Source organism: Perna viridis, chromosome 15 (genome assembly GCF_037379345.1).
Source record: "Perna viridis isolate PV_CMFRI_1.1 ecotype Kerala chromosome 15, ASM3737934v1, whole genome shotgun sequence".
NCBI classification, from domain to species: Eukaryota; Metazoa; Mollusca; class Bivalvia; order Mytilida; family Mytilidae; genus Perna; species Perna viridis.
The window spans coordinates 16,934,531-16,940,867 of NC_142459.1; the positions used below are offsets into that span (position 1 = coordinate 16,934,531).

Consider the following 6,337-nt stretch of genomic DNA (forward strand, 5'->3'; position numbering starts at 1 on the left):
AAGGAGCACCTAGATTTCATTTATGAGAAATCATTTCAACCCTATAACATTTTATTAATTATTACCAAAATAAAATCAATCATAAATGGGTAAATTTTGAAATGAAAATAAATTTCAAGCCATATCCAACCAATCAGGTACCATGTTGGGGTAAAAAGTTCCCGGTACAATGTAAACAAATAATTGCGCATTTGTATCCTATAGAAAACATGACGCGGTTAAGAATCAGTACTCAAGGTCGCATTTATAAAGCACATCTTATTACAAGTACAGAAACCAAGTTAGGTGAAAATCCGTTAAAGTTTTGTCGAGATTTTCCCTTTTTAGGTTGGAGTGCGAGTTTGCGGCCAGTGCTGAACAATTTCCACAGAAAGCAAAAATAAAAAAATTAAAAATGGAAAAATTTCTCAATAAAATATATTAGAAATTATTATGACTTATGTTTTCCAATACTTTAAGCAATACTCCTTTTATGCATGTACAAGTTGAAATCTAAATTCATTAAGGGTAGAATCTATCCTTCTAATAGTAAAAATACCAAAAAAATGGCAAAAAGTTGGAAATTTTCCTTAAAACTTTCTAAATTCAGTGAAATGAAGATGTACTTTTTAACTCGATCATGTAATTTTTAATTGTTGGTGATAGGAGGTACCAGAATGACAGCAACAAATTTTGCTTGTCATCATAATAACTATAGAAGAGCCAGAAGATCATCAAATGGCATCTTTGAAGAATATTATGTTTGGAGGGGACACCTGTTGTTTATCCTGTAAATAGTGCAAAGACTGAACTTTTCCCATCAAATTGTACTGCAAAACAAGGGTATAAAATAAACCTGCATCACAGCACACCGACACTTATCAAAGCTAAATTAACAGTCAACATTTCAAATTTATAAAATTTGTTTTTGTTTGTTGGGGTTTAACGTCCGAGCAGCAATATTTCAGCTACATTCAGACAATGAACATGAAATGGAAAAAAAAGGATGGATCACAAGGATAATAGGGTCGACAAATTTTGATTGCCACTGGAAAAAGGGGGGATGGGTAAGGTCGGGCAATTTAGCCTCCTGTGGCGGAGCGCAAAGGTTCCTACTCCTATCGAATACCCCAGCAGTGTTCTTTAACGTGCGAGGAACGTGGCATCTTCTCCAACAAGGTGCACCACTATGGTTTGCCGTCAGATTTTCCGTATTAGAGCCTGACAACCCCAGCATGTAACACGCCAGGGGTACCCCATTCCACCCCCTTTGTGGGCAGAGCGCCCTTGCCCCCGGCTAGGGTTCTGAGCACTAATTAGTCGCCTTTTACAACAATCTTAGCGCTGCTGCATGCCTATTCTTTTGACAACCGGACCTGCACGGGGCAATATAGTATATAAAAACATTGTACAAGTTGTAAAAAAAAAGACATGAAAAGAAGAAGGGAATAATTAGTTGAAATAAACCGCCTCCGAGGAAAGACAAATCCACAATGTATTAGTGTTCAAATGGATGGCATGTACAGAAACAGACCCTACTCAGGTGTTGGACGCACACCGTTCCAACCAGCTAATCAGATTTAACTGAAAGGTGCAATTCTGAACTTGCTGTATGTACTAAGCAATTCCGTTTCAAAAGAGTTAAATCAAAGATCTCTCATACAGTTGATGCAGTTATCCGGTGCTACATGGGAAAACGTGACTTATGCAAGAAACATTCTTTTGTATGTGGCAAGAGTGAGTGGCTCAAGAGGAGAAGTCTACTTCCAAAGACATTCAAAATCATGACACCCATGAAAACATGGATTTTATTCGTATTGCAGTGAATAAGTGCCTCGGACCAAAAGCACTTGAGACGACCAGGCTTAATATGAACACTAACTTTGTCGAGGGTGTGAATTGTAGCATAAGGCGTTCCTTACCTTCAAATGTAACGTAAAAAAAGAACTATTCTGGAAGGGCACACTCAGCCATCCATAATGTAATCTTGGTCCAGGTGAATCCATCCTTGAGTTGTGCAGTGCCTTACACTGTGACATTCCAGTTGGGAGTACAGCTTACCCGGCTCTGAAAAGTAGGCAAAAATTAGACATTTTACAAAAGCAGCATAAGCAAACAATGGAATACAAGAAATATAGCAGTGAAAAACTGTACAAACTGTATGAAAAATTAAGTGAAATTATTGCGTACGAGAAAAACATGCCACTGAAAAGTGAAAAAGAACAGAAACCTTCTCGAAACAAACACACAGACCATTCCTACAGTGTGAGAAGCAAGAAAAGGAGAATGTTTGTTAAAAAATAGTTTTTATATTAATAAAATTACATATTAAACAATATGGTTTGTGTGATTTTGGACGGGGGAGACATATCTTTATCTCAAAAACAAACTTTAATTTTGATATGGACTATCCCATGGTCAAGGTCAATTTAAACCGACATTATAATAAGGAACATGCAGAACGGGACTAGTAAAATTTTATTTTGACTAAAACAAATAATGCTAGCCACTAAGACAAAATTGTGTTTAATTTTTGCAATAAAAAAATTGTTTGCATTTTTTAGCCAGGCAAGAGACACATACATAATACAAAACAACTGAACCTGGCAAATTTAATCTTGAAACTGTCCATAGATTTTAATATCAATCATTATTCACATAATGTACATTATGCACCAAAAATTATTGAAAACTATCATGATGAGTGAAATTTTTCGATTTGACAGATATTCTGGATTCGCATTTAAAAGTGGATGATAAAGGGTTATTTTCGTGCACCGTTCCAAGCGTTTTTCATATTTCTTTTTGTTTGGCAATACTCTTCCCATGCATCTCGTTCTAAGAATTTTATTTGTTTCTGGAACATGATTGTAGAATGGCATTTCTAATTTTTTGTGCATGCATGCCATTGGCAAAATCTATTTACTGTATGTGGGTTATAATGGCTAGATATTTTTTTTTCAGTTTTCAAGATTAGAATATTTATTTCCAAAATTTGCCAGCCCTCCCCCCAACCTTAACCTAAGGGTACTCAAATTTGCCCACCCCTATTACATTTTTGATATTATTTTGTAAATACATGTACATGTACAAATATAGCTTAAGTTTTTCACACTTTTGATGTTTGTTGGGGTTTAACGTCCGAACAGCAATATTTCAGCTATATTCAGACGATGAACATGAACTGGATGATAAAATGAACATGAAATGAAAACAAAAGGATGGGACACAAGGATAATAGGGTCGACAAATTCTGATTGCCACTGGAAAAAGGGGGAATGTGTAAGGTCGGGCAATTTAGCCTCCTGTGGCGGAGCGCAAAGGTTTCTACTCCTATCGAATACCACAGCAGGGTTCTTTGACGTGCGAGGAACGTGGCATCTTTCCCAACACGGTGCACCACTATGGTTTGCGGTCAGGTTTTCCGAATTATAGCATGACAACCCCAGCATGTAACACGCCAGGGGTACCCCATTCCACCACCGCGGGCACACATCCCAGTTTCTCTGCGGGCAGAGCGCCTAGACCCCGGCTAGGTTTCTGAGCACTATTTACTCGCCTTTTAACACCCGGACCTGCACGGGGAAATGGCAGATTGTAAACAGTTCTTTATAGGATACAATGTTTGTTGGGGTTTAACGTCCGAGCAGCAATATTTCAGCTATATTCAGACAATGAACATGAAATGAAAAAAAAGGATGGGTCACAAGGATAATAGGGTCGACAAATTCTGATTGCCACTGGAAAAAGGGGGATGGGTAAGGTCGGGCAATTTAGCCTCCTGTGGCGGAGCGCAAAGGTTCCTACTCCTATCGAATACCACAGCAGGGTTCTTTAACGTGCGAGGAACGTGGCATCTTTCCCAACACGGCGCACCACTATGGTTTGCGGTCAGGTTTTCCGTATTATAGCCTGACAAACCCAGGATGTAACACGCCAGGGGTACCCCATTCCACCACCTGGGGCACACATCCCAGTTGCTCTGTGGGCAGAGCGCCTAGCCCCCGGCTAGGTTTCTGAGCACTATTTAGTCGCCTTTTACGACAAGCTTAGCGCTGCTGCAGGCCTATTCTTTTAACACCCGGACCTGCACGGGGCTTATAGGATACAAGAGCGCAATTATTAGTAATGCATTTTCCATGGAGTACCTAAGTACTTTGAAAATTAATTTCAAGAAAACCACACAAATTAGTAGAAAATGGGTTTCAGTTCCTGAAACTAGAAAAGCATACTTTTTACTTGCACAAAAACAAGTATATGGTCATGCGGCAAAAGTTGACCTAAATTTCAGTTGTTATGCAGTCTTGAAAATTCAGAACATAATACACTGGAAAAAAAGGAGCACCTAGATTTCATTTATGAGAAATCATTTCAACCCTATAACATTTTATTAATTATTACCAAAATAAAATCAATCATAAATGGGTAAGTTTTGAAATGAAAATAAATTTCAAGCCATATCCAACCAATCAGGTACCATGTTGGGGTAAAAAGTTCCCGGTACAATGTAAACAAATAATTGCGCATTTGTATCCTATAGAAAACATGACGCGGTTAAGAATCAGTACTCAAGGTCGCATTTATAAAGCACATCTTATTACAAGTACAGAAACCAAGTTAGGTGAAAATCCGTTAAAGTTTTGTCGAGATTTTCCCTTTTTAGGTTGGAGTGCGAGTTTGCGGCCAGTGCTGAACAATTTCCACAGAAAGCAAAAATAAAAAAATTAAAAATGGAAAAATTTCTCAATAAAATATATTAGAAATTATTATGACTTATGTTTTCCAATACTTTAAGCAATACTCCTTTTATGCATGTACAAGTTGAAATCTAAATTCATTAAGGGTAGAATCTATCCTTCTAATAGTAAAAATACCAAAAAAATGGCAAAAAGTTGGAAATTTTCCTTAAAACTTTCTAAATTCAGTGAAATGAAGATGTACTTTTTAACTCGATCATGTAATTTTTAATTGTTGGTGATAGGAGGTACCAGAATGACAGCAACAAATTTTGCTTGTCATCATAATAACTATAGAAGAGCCAGAAGATCATCAAATGGCATCTTTGAAGAATATTATGTTTGGAGGGGACACCTGTTGTTTATCCTGTAAATAGTGCAAAGACTGAACTTTTCCCATCAAATTGTACTGCAAAACAAGGGTATAAAATAAACCTGCATCACAGCACACCGACACTTATCAAAGCTAAATTAACAGTCAACATTTCAAATTTATAAAATTTGTTTTTGTTTGTTGGGGTTTAACGTCCGAGCAGCAATATTTCAGCTACATTCAGACAATGAACATGAAATGGAAAAAAAAGGATGGATCACAAGGATAATAGGGTCGACAAATTTTGATTGCCACTGGAAAAAGGGGGGATGGGTAAGGTCGGGCAATTTAGCCTCCTGTGGCGGAGCGCAAAGGTTTCTACTCCTATCGAATACCCCAGCAGTGTTCTTTAACGTGCGAGGAACGTGGCATCTTCCCCAACAAGGTGCACCACTATGGTTTGCCGTCAGGTTTTCCGTATTATAGCCTGACAACCCCAGCATGTAACACGCCAGGGGTACCCCATTCCACCCCCTCTGTGGGCAGAGCGCCCTTGCCCCCGGCTAGGGTTCAGAGCACTAATTAGTCGCCTTTTACAACAATCTTAGCGCTGCTGCAGGCCTATTCTTTTGACAACCGGACCTGCACGGGGCAATATAGTATATAAAAACATTGTACAAGTTGTAAAAAAAAGACATGAAAAGAAGAAGGGAATAATTAGTTGAAATAAACCGCCTCCGAGGAAAGACAAATCCACAATGTATTAGTGTTCAAATGGATGGCATGTACAGAAACAGACCCTACTCAGGTGTTGGACGCACACCGTTCCAACCAGCTAATCAGATTTAACTGAAAGGTGCAATTCTGAACTTGCTGTATGTACTAAGCAATTCCGTTTCAAAAGAGTTAAATCAAAGATCTCTCATACAGTTGATGCAGTTATCCGGTGCTACATGGGAAAACGTGACTTATGCAAGAAACATTCTTTTGTATGTGGCAAGAGTGAGTGGCTCAAGAGGAGAAGTCTACTTCCAAAGACATTCAAAATCATGACACCCATGAAAACATGGATTTTATTCGTATTGCAGTGAATAAGTGCCTCGGACCAAAAGCACTTGAGACGACCAGGCTTAATATGAACACTAACTTTGTCGAGGGTGTGAATTGTAGCATAAGGCGTTCCTTACCTTCAAATGTAACGTAAAAAAAGAACTATTCTGGAAGGGCACACTCAGCCATCCATAATGTAAATCTTGGTCCAGGTGAATCCATCCTTGGGTTGTGCAGTGCCTTACACTGTGACATTCCA

The 6,337-nt window shown here is 38.4% G+C and overlaps 1 long non-coding RNA gene across 1 annotated transcript; it reads right to left on the minus strand.

The window, feature by feature from the left end:
- Positions 1 to 1,394: 1,394 nt before the first annotated feature.
- On the minus strand, positions 1,395 to 6,337 carry LOC148597192 (uncharacterized). The gene is made up of 2 exons (XR_015919130.1): positions 6,216 to 6,337; positions 1,395 to 2,046 (listed from the first exon to the last, which is right to left on the minus strand). It is a non-coding gene; the product is annotated as an uncharacterized LOC148597192 (long non-coding RNA).